This window comes from Psammomys obesus, unplaced genomic scaffold, assembly GCF_907164565.1.
Source record: "Psammomys obesus unplaced genomic scaffold, mPsaObe1.curated_primary_1811, whole genome shotgun sequence".
Taxonomy (NCBI): Eukaryota; Metazoa; Chordata; class Mammalia; order Rodentia; family Muridae; genus Psammomys; species Psammomys obesus.
In genome coordinates this window covers 2115461-2130471 of record NW_026592368.1, presented here as the reverse complement: position 1 = coordinate 2130471, position 15011 = coordinate 2115461, and the positions used below count along the sequence as shown (strand labels likewise).

At 41.1% G+C, this 15011-nt stretch overlaps 1 pseudogene; it reads left to right on the top strand.

Annotated features, from left to right (window-relative positions):
* Nucleotides 1-1218: 1218 nt before the first annotated feature.
* LOC129681280 (zinc finger protein 120-like) lies at nucleotides 1219-12288 on the top strand (annotated as a pseudogene).
* The last annotated feature ends 2723 nt before the right edge of the window (nucleotides 12289-15011 follow it).

Here is a 15011-nt window from a genome sequence, read left to right as displayed (position 1 = left end):
AGAAATTGTGGTATTTTTACACAATGGAATACTACTCAGCAATCAAAAAGGAGGAAATCATGAAATTTGCAGGCAAGTGGTGGGATCTAGAAAAGATCATTCTGAGTGAAGTATCCCAGAAGGAGAAAGACAAACTTGGAATATACTCGCTTATATAGACCTACAAGACATGATAAACATAATGAAATCTACACACCTAAAGAAGATAATCAAGAAAGTGGACACAGGCGAAGGTGATTAATCCTCATTTAGAAAGACAAATGGGATGTGCATTGAACTTATGACAGGAGTCTACCACAAAAGGCATCTGAAAGACTCTACCTAGCAGTGTTTCAAAGCAGACACTAAGACTCATAACCAAACCCTCGGCAGAGTGCAGGGAATCATATGAAAGAATGGAAGTTAGTATGATATGGAAAGGATAGGAGCTCTACAAGGACCAAATATATCTGGGCACAGGGTCTTTTCTGAGACTGACACTCAACCAAGGACCATCTATGGATATAACCTAGAACTTCTGCTCGGATGTGGCCTGTGGTAGCTCAGTAACCAAGTAGTTTTCCAAAGTAAGGGGAACACGGACTATTTCTAACAGGATCTCAAGGGCAGGCTGTTTGACACCCCCCCAGGGGAGGAGCAGTCTGTTAGGCCACAGAGGAGGACTTTGCAGCCAGCCCTGAAGATACCTGATAAAACAGGGTCAGATGAAAGGGGAGGAGGTCCTCCCTTATCAGGGGACTTGGAAAGGGGCAAGGAGGAGACCAGGGAGGGAGTGTGGTGTTGGGGAGGGAATGAGGGAGCGGGATACAGCTGGGACACAGAGTTAACAAAATGTAACTAAAAAGAAAAATAAAATAAAATAAAAATATTGTGACTGTTTTTTCCTTCCACCTGTCTCATGACAGGATCCTGACTGACTTAATCAAGGAACTAAACAGGATTCATAGATTCAACCCAACTGCTCACTACTTTAGATTCCTGTCTTACAAAGTGATGAAACTCCTGTAACACAGGTCTTCAAAGCACACCTTTGGCTTTTCTTCTCCCCTCCTTCACGCAAATGCACAGCACCCAACTTTCTAATATTAGCACTTCTGTGTCAGAAAATGAATGGAAGAAGTACTAGAATTATATGGTTATATTGCCAATGAAGTATAAATTTATATTGTTGCCAATGTTTCTGTTGTACAATTGTATGGCATATTTTAGAATTCAGTGATGTTCAATGATGTGCATGTGAAATTCAGCCAAGAAGAGTGGGCTTTGCTGGAATCTTTCCAGAAGGAACTCTACAAAGATGTGATGCTAGAGACCTGCAAAAACCTCACTGCTATAGGTAAGACTGCAAAATTTCTTTTACTTTTAAAATAAGGAGACAACTCTTACTTTGTTGTTGATCCTCTTCTGTAATTCCAATTGAGAATGAGGAGGAATGAGGTGAATTAATCAGGCATGGTTCTAAGGGTCATAGAAGATAGTGAATTAAGTTTTTCCTTAATAATAATATGATATTTCCAATAATATATATTTCTGGTACTATATTTTAGGCTACAATTGGGAACATCATAATATTGAAGAACATTTTCAAAGTTCTACAAGTAATAGAAAGTAATTTTATATGCACCCTGATACAGATATGAATCTTAAAAAATTTTAATGTGTCCTGGAAGTTTGTTTTTATTTTTGTTTTTGTTTGTTTGCTGCTTTTTATTTTTTGTTTTTGAAACATTTTTTTCTGTGTAGCCATGGCTTGTCTTAGACTTGCTTGGTGGAACAGCCTGACCTCGAAATCACACATATCTGCCTGTTTCTGCCTCCACGAGTGCTGGGATTAAAGGCATGTACCAGCACACTTGGCTGTGTCCTGGAAGTTTTAAAGAAAAGCAACAGTGTAAAAACAGCTCTGCTTTAAGTGTACTGATGATCATTAAAATCTCACCATTCTATGTATTACAATGTCAGGTATCTGATTTGTGTTTGCAAGCACTCCACTAGGAAAGAAGAAAATAAAATAATGTTGTAAAAGAAAATACCATTTGAATCATATGGATACAATAGCTATTGAGTTGAACTGCCAATTTGTTTAGTCTCATTCTATCTACTCAGATATTGTAAGAGGTATACACCTTCTAATAAACAAATATTTCATAGTATAACTAGCGTTACTAATATTCACACAGTAACATTGTAAAGTTTAGTGGAAGGAGGAGCTAATGAGAGTCAAGAATATTGTTGTGGAGGAACCTTAATCTCTATATGACATGTCTATGATGAACAAAAAACAAACTGTGTTAATTCAATGTTGGAATCTTTTATTATTCTTGTAATTTAAATAGGTATAACATATATGTCACAATGTTTCTAAGGCACATTAGCAGAGGGATATTGAAAGAAGCAGTGTACCTGTCTTTTTACAAGAACAATTAATTATTTAGTAGTCCCCACTTTGAGTAGATTTTCTGAATGCAATAAATGGTTACTGTTAATCGGTTTTGCAACTTCACTGAGAATTCATCAGCAAACTCATACTGCTGAAAATACCTGTGAATACTAGGAATTTGGAACTTCTTATTATTATTATTATTCTGGCTCACTTTGCAAAGGAAGTGTCATTCATACAGTAAAAAAAATTGTGAATGGGATTGCTGTTGTAAAGCTCTGAATTCTTACAATATTCTTCATATATCCAAAAAAACCTCTTATAAAAAATGATGGTATAAAAGTGAACCACATAACAAATATTCTTCCCATCACAGGGATCTTCAAAAATACCCACAATGAAGGGAATAACTATGAATGTAAATAAAGTGATAAAACTTTAAAATCTGATACTTCTTTACCATTAGACCAAATTATGAAATTAATTCATATAGATAAATATATTTATCAGTGTAATGCAATGACTGTGGTAAATCTTTCACATGTTCTAATTATCTTTGCAGGCATGAAAGCAGTCATACTGGAGGGAAACCTTCTAAATGCATTCTATGTGGTAAAGCCTTCCCCTACACCACTGATCTCATATGGCATAAAAGAACACACACTGGAGAGAAGCCTTACAAATGTAATCAATGTGGTAAAGCCTTTGCACAAAACAGTTGTCTCATAAGCCATAGAAGAATACATACTGTAGAGAAACCTTATGAATATAACCAGTGTAGTAAAGCCTTTGCACGAAACAGTACTCTCTATTAAGCCATAAAAGAACACACACTGGAGAGAAACCTTATGAATGTGGCAAGTGTGGTAAAGCCTTTGCAGAAACAGTCATCTCTTAAGCCATAAAAGAACACACACTGGGGAGAAACCTTATGAATGTAACCAGTGTGGTAAAGCCTTTGCAGAAAACGGTCATCTCATAAGACATAAAAGAACACACACTGGAGAGAAACCTTATGAATGTAACCAGTGTGGTAAAGCCTTTGCAGAAAACAGTCATCTCATATGGCATAAAAGAACACATACTAGAAAGAAACCTTATGAATCTACCCAATGTGATAAAAACTACTTTGCACAGCAGAGTAGTTTCCAAAAACATGAAAAAACACACAGTGGAGAGAAGCCTGGTGAGGGCAATTAGTGTGATAAAGCCTTTGCATGTAACAGTCATCTCCTAAGAAAACAACACATTCTGGAGGGAAACCATATGAATACAACTATGTAGCAAAGCCTTTGCACATAAAATCTCCTAATACATAAAAGAACACTACTGGAAAGAAGCTGTCTGACTGTAACCAATGTGAAAAAACTTTGCATTTCAGAATCATCTTCACACTCATGAAAGAAATCTTAATGGACAGAAAGCCTGTGAGTGCTTTTAACATGCTGAAACCATTCCATATTTTTATAATCTTCATCATCATGAAAGGATTCATACTGGAGAGAAAACTTATGAATGTGTTAAAATGGTGAGGCCTTGCACAAATCTAGAGTCATCATCATCATAAAAGTATTCTTACTGGAGAGGAATTCTGTGACTATAAGCAATGTGGAAAGGCCTTTGTGTTCTTTGGTCCACTGAGATCCAAGAGTGAAAAACTAGCTCAATAGAAATGACCTCCCTTTTCTGAAGGGAAAGGGGAAAGTGGATAGGGGCAATAGGAATGGAGGGTAGTACTGGGGGAGAGAAGGGAGGGGAACTATGATTGGAATGTAAAGTAAATAAACTTATTTTTAAAAAGAATACAATGGTAAATATCAATTACACACAAAAATATTATAAAGTGCTTAGGGAAGACTTACTGATAATCCTGATTCTCACCATTTACTGTTTTCAATTGCCTTATTTTAAACAAGAAAACTTTAGTCCAGTGGATGAATATGTGGGGAATGGTGAGCTAACACCAGTCAGGAAGTTCTCTGAGAATAACACAACAGTGGTAGCCTACAGAAGTTTCTTTATGCACATATACCTATTGTTCCAGGGGTACTATTGAAAAACATTACAATCCAGACTGAATTTTGAGATATGAGGGAGGAGGCTTTCTTTTCTATGTAAGACCCTACTGCTGGCCTAGTTGTATAACCATGGCAAGGCTGAATTTTCTGAGCCTGACTTCATCTGGAGAGTGTATGTACACATAGATGCCACCAATCACATTTGATAGATGGCCTTTTACACAGATCCCCCTAACTCTCTCCTCCCTACAAATATAGGATAATAAGGTTCCATATTCTTGTTCATATGATAGGAATGTGCTGTTTAATGCAAATCAAGCATCCTTGAAGTGCCTAGTTTTAAACAACTATCTTCACCTATCCTTGGAGCATCCCAGTCACTCCCCAAGGGGTACATACTCTCTGTTTTCTGGAATTAAAGTTGAACTTACTTTCTAGGGTAATTACCAGAGTGTTCTGATCAATGTTATGCTTGCAGGTCTTCCAAGCTTTATACCTCATCGTCTGGCCCTCCTTCCTTCCTGGGATGGTGGGAAACAGCCTTCCAGGCAGCAAGAGAACCACGTTCTCTGAAATGCTTGTGAAAAAATATTTCATACTTCATAGCATTTCAAATTTCACATGTTTCTGGATGTGAGATGGTAAATCAAACAGTGTCTTGGCGGTGGTTCTCTCTAGTTATACCTAGTGTTTATTTCACAGTAAGCTTGCAGGCAAGCTTCATGGTATGAAATCTGAGGTGAGCACAGTGGCCTACGCAGAAGAAATAAGAGCAGAAATTTTATTTCCCTGTTTTTAATAGCTGAGTACTGTTCCGAGAATGTATGGGTGGATGGCAGAGGATGGGAACTCCTCTTTTGAGTGGACTAGGGGAAAGGGATTGGGGGAAAGAGGGAAGGAAGGTGGCACCAGTAGGAGTTGAGGGAGTGGCCTTTAATAGGGATATACAATGAATAAATTGTGAAAAAATAAAAATGATTAATGAAATGAAAATGAATTAGAAAAACAAAACTTGACAGCAAAAATTTGAGTCCAGTCTGGAAACCCACCCTCCATCAAAGAAAAGAAAGAAGATATAAAAAAATAAAAGAAAAATAGAATCTTTGTCTTTGCCATCTTTATTCCTTGTCAGCTCATTTTTTAATCATTACCTAATGGAGACCATACTGCTCTCTCTGAAGTTTATATTTCCATAGATGTAGATTTCATACCTGGAACAAATGGCAGAAGTTCATATTTAACACATCAAAACACACCTAGGTGACAAATTTCTCCCAGCAATCCCTCAGAGCTTCCATGTTATATGGTCCTCACAGCTGGCATAGCCCACCCAATACCCTGAATTCTCCTTCCCAGGGCCTGAGCTAACCTCATTCCCTACTCCCTCATATATAGGCAAACTCTTTTGGCTACCTGGTCCTATTGAGAGCCATGCAGGAGCAACAGAAAAACATCTGTAGCACTCATGGAATTTGGCTCCCCTGTTAGCACAGTCATGATGAGTTTGTCTTGGAGAAGCATAACCCCAAGAACTGTATACACTGAGGACTTTGTGCTGTTATGGAACATAGCTCTGTTTGATGCCATTATGATGCGCATATTCCCCATAACATGAGTTGTATGAAAACTCTAAGGAAGCTTCTAGCCCCCTCACTGGGCAATATCACTGGCATTTAAAATTTTAACAATGCTTGATCTCTTTTCGAATGGTTGCTGGAGCAGATTAATGAATTAACCACCTCTCTTGAAAGGAACCATAGTTGTAGGGTTTTAGCAATGGTCATTATACTTAGACAGAATATAAAAAATATTGTTTAACAAGGTTGGGGAAGTTGTTTTTGCTAATGTCTGTGATATACAAAATCTTAGAGAATAATTTAAAGATTTATTTCTTTATTATTATATACTACACACCAGTAGAGGGCACCAGATCTCATTATAGATGATCATGAGCCACTATGTGGTTGCTGGGACTTGAACTCAGGACCTTTGAAAAAGCAGACAGTGCTCTTAACCACTGAGCCATCCCTCCAGCCCCTTGAGAATAATTTAAAGTTAATAAACGTACACTCATAAGAGTGAAGTCAGGGATACTTTAAGGTTGATGAACAGAAACAGTAGCCTAAGGTAGCATTGGCTGACTGGACACCCTCAATCTGGATCTGAAATTGAGACAGCAGTTGATTCCTCTATACTTGTTTTTCCCCTCAGCTTATTGATATGATTTAATAAAAATTATTAATGAATAGATGCACACCCCTTTAAGATTTAAAGTACAGGTTCTAGTACCATGCCACTTTTTATTACTGTTGCTCTATAGTACTACTTGAGGTCTGGGATGAAGATGCCTTCATAAAATCTTTTATTGTACAGGCATCATCTGTACTGTCACATCATCTACAACACAAGCTGGACTGTATGTGGAGAAAAGGGAACCCTCTTCATTGCTGGTGGGAATGTAAACTTGTACAACCACTTTGGAAATTAATCTGGTGCTTTCTCAAAAAAATTATAATTATGAATAGTGTTTCTTCAAGATTCAGCTATACAACCCCTGGGCATATATTCAGAAGATGGTCAACCATACAACAAGGACATTTGCTCAACTATACTCATAGCAGCTTTTTTTATATTAGCCAGAATCTGGAACCAACCTAGATGTCCCACAACTGAGGAATGGATTCAGAAATTGAGGTTTATTTATGTTGGGCCTGATAAGGCCTGCTGCATCTACCTGAGCCTGGCTCAAGTTTGGAGACCTGTCTTTAGCTTCTGATTTAAGAGGTGACACTTCTGGGAAAAAGTGATTTAGCATATCTACCTTAAAATTAACCCTGCCTGGTAACTGTTACATGAAGTTTTGTCGCTGACCCACCTCTCCTTGCACCACTTAACATCTACCTCACTTCCTTATCCCTGCCCCTTGACCCAAACCTATAAAAAAGACCACTTAATTCAATAAACCGAGTTCCTGTTTCTACAGATCTCCCAGCTCAGTGGTGTTTTATTCATTGTGGCATCTGGGGAGGTTCAGGCCATCGACACTCATCATCCCGCTCAGCCAAGGAGGGCATCCAGCTGGACTGGCCACCCTCCTCTCAGCTCCACCTGCCAGATATTGACCCAGAACACTGGTGCCCCCTGTGAGTATTCTGCTTGAGGGAAGAATGCTGACAGGCCAACTGGTCTGTGGGTGAGTGTGCCCCTGTTGAATATGGGGCAGTCTTTGGGAATCTTTACAAATTTTGCTTAAAAGTAGGGGTTTCAATCTTCTTGACTCAAGACCTTCAAGTACAGAAGTATGTTATAAAGGTTGCTACTTGGCTGAAGGATGAGGGTGCCCTGTTTGACTGGACACCTGGGACAGAGTAGAAAGCCTGGTCAACAGAGCACAGGTTCATGATAAGGATATCCCCCCTCTGGGAGTCATTCCCCTAGTCACAGCCCTTAAGGGCTGCTTCCTTCTGAAACTGCGCAAAGAACATAAGGATAAGGGTATGAGACAGGAAAGTGAACCTGAGGAGGAACTGACCACCCCAAAAAAGGAGGAAGGCGCTGGGGCCGAAAACAGTATTAAGTCAGCTGATGAGCCCACTCCTCAGAGACAGAACATATATCCTTCTTTAGACCCATTTGAGAATGGTCCCTGGACAGCCCCTACCCCTCCAGCTGTATCACCAAAACAGGGCTCGCTTACTAAACCCTTCCCTGACTCCTCTATACCCCCTCCATATTTGGAGTGACCCATGGAACTTTTCCTTGTCACTACTGCTCCTGGGGCAGCCAGGCCCCCTGGCTGGGCTCCTTAGGGGGCTCTACACCTCAAGGAACTGCATACGGCAGTGGCGGAGGATGGGGCTAATTCGCCTTGGGCTGAGACCATCCTTGAGGGGCTGGTGTGCATCAGTCATGCACTACACGAGACTAGATGGACTTTACTAAGGCTGTCCTCTTGGGGCTGGCCTTCCTTAAATGGTTGGCCTTTTACAAGGAGGAATGCATGGTCCAGGGGGAATGCAATCCACGAGCTAACCCCCAGGTGCCTATAAATTATGAAATGCTTTCGGGCACAGCTGACCAGTATTCCACAGGCCTCCTGCAGGCTGCTCTCCCAGCCCCTTTTCAGGAGCAGATTACAGCAGCAGGCTTGGAGGCCTGGAGAAAGCTAGATGAGGGGCCTACAGAATCTCCTGTTTCAGGAATTATACAAAAGGCCTCAGAGGACCTCCCTTCCTTCATAGACCGGGTAGATAAAAGTCTTAGGAGAAAGTTTCCCCAGAGGAGTTTCATGATTTGTTTTTTAAGTCGCTAGTGTGGGATGGCATGAATTCAGATCACAAGCTGGCCTGTGCGAGGATGTGTAATATGGGGATGGATAAGTGGATTGTAACCACTAAAGATATAGGGACCACCTCCTTTCAGGCCAGGAGGAAATGACTGCATTAGTCAATGCCCTTCAGCAGGTCACTAGGACTCAGGGGCGGACATGCTTTGGCTTTGGACAGAACGGCCATTTTAAACGAGAATGCCCCAACACGTCTCAAAATGGTTCTGGTGCCAGCATAACAGGCACTTTACCGGGCAAGCCCTGTCCCAAATGCAAAAAGGGTTTGCACTGGGCCAAGGATTATAGATCCTGATTTAACCTTAAAGATGAACCTTTAAACTCCTCTCAGGGCCATCCCCAACCCCGTTAAATAAGGGGAAGAGAGGGACTAAAGTTCATTGGACTATTGCCCTGGTCCCTGGTATGAGACCTAAAATGACACTCACAATTGGGGACAGAAGCTTTCAGTTCCTAATTGATACAGGGGAAGACCGCACTGTGATCAGAAAGGAGGAGGCCCCTCACTCCTGGCAGCTCGTCCCTGGCCTCTCCCTAATGGGTGTGGGTGGACAATTAAGTCATAGGAGTTTGCCAACTCATGGCCTTGGGTAGATCCTGATGGTAACCAAGGAGAAGTGCACCCCCTAGTGGTCCCTGGTCTTACTCCCAACCTTTTGGGGAAGGATGTTCTTGGTGAACCCAAGGCCTATATTATTTTGGGGAGTTCCAGCCCTGCCGGGTTGCAAGACTTGATGACTAAATGTCTTACTATCATTAAAGACAATAACTTAAAGGTGGATCCTGAAAATATTCAGAAACTCTCTTCCCTTTTAAGATCTTGGGATCCACACTGTTTCTTGAGGGGGTCTTCCCGATGAAGCCAGTTACATTTTCAAGATTCTTACTCCCTAACTCAATTCCAAAAATTGCTAGAAGAGATTAATTGGATGCGGCCATGGATTCCAATTTCCACAGAGTACCTATTCCCACTTTTTGATCTTTTAAAGGGCTCTGATCTTACTACAAAATTTATTTTATCCTCATGACATCAACAAATTTTGAGAAAGGTTCAGCAAGCTATAGATACGGCAACTTTAAAGAGGTTTGAGTCTGACATTCCTGTCACCCTGTGTCTCTTCCTTGGGGACCCCCTCTGCACTGCTTTATTAGCCCAAGATGGAAAATCCATCAATTGGATTCATCTTTCAGTTCAAGGGACCCCACAGCTTATCCCATGACTCACCAAATAGCAGATTGTATTATTAAAGGAAGAAATAATTCAGTCAGAGTGTATGGCGTGGAACCACATTCTTTGACAATTCCCTACAAAATAGCTGACTTTACATGGCTTCAAAGAAACAATCCTAGGATTGCCTTAGCCTTGGAAGGTTTTAGGGGTACTATTAATTGTCACTATGGCCACCATAAGTGTATGAGCTCCTTTTCACGTTTAGCCTGGAGACCACCAAGTCTTTTTCTGCCCTGACCTGATCCCAAATTTCTAATGATATTTATGGATAGTGGAAATAGGGGAGCCTCATTAGTGGTCTAACCACCCCATGGGCCCAATGTTAAAATGACTCCTGTCTAAGCCATTTCCCAGGAGGTTGAAGGCTTGGCCCAGTTCAAGGAGCTTTATGCAGTTGTACTTGCCTTGGATAAGGTTAGGGAGCCCTTTAATTTGTTTTCAGATAGCCTTTATGTTGTAAATCTGCTACCTTCCTTAGCTGAGGCCCATATTAAATTAGATGCAAATCCCATAACTCCTCTTATGATTCACGCCCACTTTTTGCTCTGACAGAGAGCTTACCACTTATACCTACAACATCTCAGAGGACATCAAAACCTTCCTGGATTCCTGTCAGGGAATCCGGAAGTGAGCTAGCTGATAGTTTGGCATCTGGGACACAACTAAATAAAGTGACTGAGGCTTCAGACTTCCATTCCTTGACTCATACTAATTGGAGAGGCCTCAAAGATAAATTTCCACAAGTTCCTGTTAAAGATCTTAAAAAGATTATCAGAACTTGCAGGTCATTCCAACCCTTCCTTCAATTACCACCCCTCCAAAAGTCAGGTATCAATCCTAGAGGATTGTGTCCCAATAATCTTTGGCAGATAGATGTGACTAACTTTTCCCATTTGGAAAAATAAAATACATCTTTCTTTCAGTGGATACATTCTCGAATACATGTTGGGCTTCGGCTCATGCTGGAGAGAAGTCCAAACATGCTATTAGTCATCTGCTTCAGTGTTTTGCCACCTTGGGTCTACCTGATAATATTAAGACAGACAATGGTCCATGCTTTATAAGCAAACCATTTCGGGAATTCTTACAGACATGGAAAATTTATCATATTACTGGCATTCCTTATAATCCAAAGGGCCAAACCATAACAAAAAGAATTAATCATACTTTAAAGATACAATTACAAAAACAAAAGGTGGAATCATTACCCCCTCACGATCAATTGAAAAAGGCATTATTTACTTTAAATATTTTAAAATTTTCAAAAGATAATCAGTCACCATTTCAAAAACATTGGTCTATATCCACTCCATATAGTTCCATAAGAGTCAGATGAAGAGATCCATTGACAGGAGCTTGGAGAGGACCTAACCCTCTTCTCATAGCAGGAAGAAGATTTGGATGTTTATTCCCCAAAGATGAGAAGAGGCCCATATGGGTTCCGGGCAGAGATATAAAATATTTGCCACCACTAAAAGATGAGGATGACAATGATGACCCCTCCAGGGAGTTATCTACCACTGAGAAGCATTCTTTTATATCCCCAGAAACCAATAAAAATGTGGAAGACGATCCTTTTCCTGGTGAACCTTATGATCAGTGAAGGAGGATTCAGAGATCTTGCCAAGACCCAAGAGGTTATAGAAGAATGGAGCTTAGCTCAGTCTCCCTGCTTTGGCACGGAAGGACAGAGGTCTGTTGGAACTATGAAGCCCCCATTGGCTATACAGATGGGGGTGTTCAAAACTTAATTACCACCCACCAGTTTTGAATATTTAATATTAAATATTTTAAATACTTTAAATATTTTAAATTACTCCACTGTTCCCTTTCCCCGACCTTTCCACCGGGTACTGCTTTCAGGTACTACCTCATCCTGATAATGGCAGCATTGATGTTGGGAGTGTCCACCCCTCCCTCTGTCACTCCAACTCTTTCCTGGAGTAATCCCTTCCTTGCCCCCCTGAATGGTGTTTTGTTGTGCGGAAGGAATGGCCTTTAGACTCCCTGCCAGCGGTAGTTCTTCAAAACAGAAGGGGTTTGGACCCACTAATTGTCAAAAAGGGTGGCATCTGCTTGTTTTTGCAGGAAAAATGCTGCTTCTATGCCAACAAATTGGGCATTGCCAGAGATCAAATCAAAATCCTCCAAGAAGACTTGGAGAAATGACACTGAGAAGAAAAACCCCTCTGGATTGGCTTTCATGGCCTCCTTCCTTATATTCTTCCTCTACTTGGACCTTACTTTTCCTCCTTCTCCTACACATAGACCAACAGAACCACAGTTTGACCCACGTCCATCTCATTCCCACTAGACTCTTATATGTAGTTCAGTAGGTTCAGTAGAATTGTTCAAACTGGCCTGGGGAGAGCACACTTTACACACATAAAATGGTGTGGTTCGTAGCCTCCCTCGGAGCTTCCAATATCTGCATCAGAGGAGAATCTGGGAAAGAATTTGCACACTACCTCCTACTGGTGTTCCTGATTAATAGGCCTTGCCAGAGTCTCTTATTAACTTCGACAATCCAGCTGGATGTCAGAACACTAGCAGCGAGGAGCTCCTCTTCTTGGGAATCAGAGATAAAATGACTCAGACAGCTGAGGTCTTCCCAGTTAAGGGCAGACAGGGTCCTACTCTGAGAAATTTTTATTTCTGTATAATTTTCCAGTCTCCAGGAGCTCTCCCTGTTCCTCTTAAAAGGCACATTCATTTCCACATTCAAGTCCAGTGTAGATATCCCTACCACATTCCTGAGAACCCCTGCAGCCAACTTTTAATCAAAGTCAAACAGCAACAACAATTAACAAAAACAGTTGTCATCAATTTAAAATTAATGAGCAGTAAATGAAACTTGCCTCCTAGCTTGACAGGCAATTCTCCCTGGAGACACTGATTGGACAGAAGTGTCTTGAATGACATGAGCCCTTCCCTTGGGGTTAGTGCCTGAGGAAGATATACAGCATAATAGTCCCAGTCCCAGGTTAGCCATTCATGCCCATGCCTTTTCCAGACCTGCATAGATGTGCATTTCAGTAGCACATGTGCCTGTCCTCCATCTGTCTTCCCACCTATCCCACCTGGCAGGACCCATCACTCCAGCCAGCTCTGCTCAGGGGATTGCTCCTTCCATTGATGGGCAGTGACCCTCTACTCACCAAGTTGGGACTTTGGAACTTGCTTGAACTTCCCTCACAACACCTTGCAGCAGTGCTCAGAGCACTTCACATGGAATTATTTAAACCTAATCAGCTACAGAGCAAAACCTCCAGCATGACTCCCTGAAGAATCTGCCTCCTAGCCTGACAGGTACTGATTGGCCAGATCGACTTGAGTGACATGAACACCTTTGTTAGGGTTGGAATGTGCTGAAGATACCTAGCCTGTTGGTTCCTGATTCAGGATTCCTATACAGGAACAAAACTTTTCTAGGTATACAGAGATTCCTAATTCTGTAACACTTGGTGCCTTACCTCATAGCCTTCCTGTCTATCTTCCCATCCAGTCCAGGGAGGATCCATTCTACTTCGTGCTGCTCACCATTCTGTACCTCCCATTTGTGAACAATGACCTTCCAATCACCATTTCGGGCCTTTGGAGCTTCCTCGAGCTTCCCTCAAAATCTGCAGTGTCCACTCTCAAATCTTAGAACACTGGGACTTTTAAGCTTGCTCAGAAACAGAGCAGAACCTAGAGTGCTGCATCTAGAAGGACCTGCCTTCTCTTCTGCATGGAGGCCCTGACTGGCCATTTCATCTTGAGTGATATAAATACTTCTCTTAGGGTTAGAATGTGCTTAAGGTACATAGCATATTGGTTGCTGGTTCAGGATTCCTATCCAGGGACAAAACTTTTCCAGGCATGCAGAGATTAACAGTTCAGCAGCATTTGTGTCTATCCTCCAGTAGCCTTCCTGTCTGTCTTCCCTTCCAGCCTAGGGAGGACTAACCACTTGAGCTTACTCTGTTCAGCTGCCTGCTCCTCGCCCTTGTGTGTAGTGATGCTAACCTCAGCAAGTCATAGCACCCATGAAACACTTCACCTTCTTCTCACTGGAATCAAGGTGGACAACTAGTACAATCAACTTGCAGTGGAGTTATCAATCTGTCCCACAATTACAGAGAGAGGGTTTAGGAAACATGGGTTTTGGGTTTTTGTCTTCATGTTGGGTTCAGTAAACTGCAGGTACTTTCTAACTGGTAGGCATGACACAAACCAAACAGAACAGCAAGAAAGTGATGATAAATGCTGAAGTGCACTATTCTTAGCCTGCACATTTTTCTCAGTGAGAAAGGGAAAGAGAAACACAGACATATATCATGCAAGGTTCCATGATGAACAGAACTCATAGAATAAATCTCTATGTGTATAGAAAGTTTATTCATTCGCATGTCTCACAGGCTGTAGTCCAAATAGTCCAAACAATGGCTGACTACCAATGGAAAGTTGAAGAAGCTAATAGTTGTTCAGTGCAGGTAGCTGAATGTCTCAGATGGTCTTCAGTATATAAAAGAATTCCAAGGAGTAGGCTCTATTGAGGTTAAAAAAAAATGAACTTGGTAGCCAGAGGCAGGGCAAGCAGAAAAAGAGAAAAAGCTAATACTCTCAATGTCCTTTACATCGATAGGATATAACCAGACTAGACACAGCTGTGGATGAGATTAAAGGTCAATCTTATCACCTTAAAACACTCAGATTAAAGAAGGGTTTTTCCACTTCAAAAGCTGTATGAAAAATTCCCCACAATACTCAACTCTTTGTGTTTGCCTTAGGTCCAGATATAGTCAAAATGACTGCCTAGACTAGCCATCACACTAGGCAATGCAGAACTGATAAAGAGGTTTTTGCTGGGGCAGGCAATAAGAGCATGTGAGGCCTTTCCAAAGCAATGGTTTTTTTTCAACAAAGCAAGCACTGGGATTTCACTTAGGGAATATGGATATGGCCAAATGTGAGTTCACCTACTCTGAGCCATGCTAAATAATATCTATGCTAAATTAAATCCTATTCTGAATATAATCACAATGTAAAATCAGA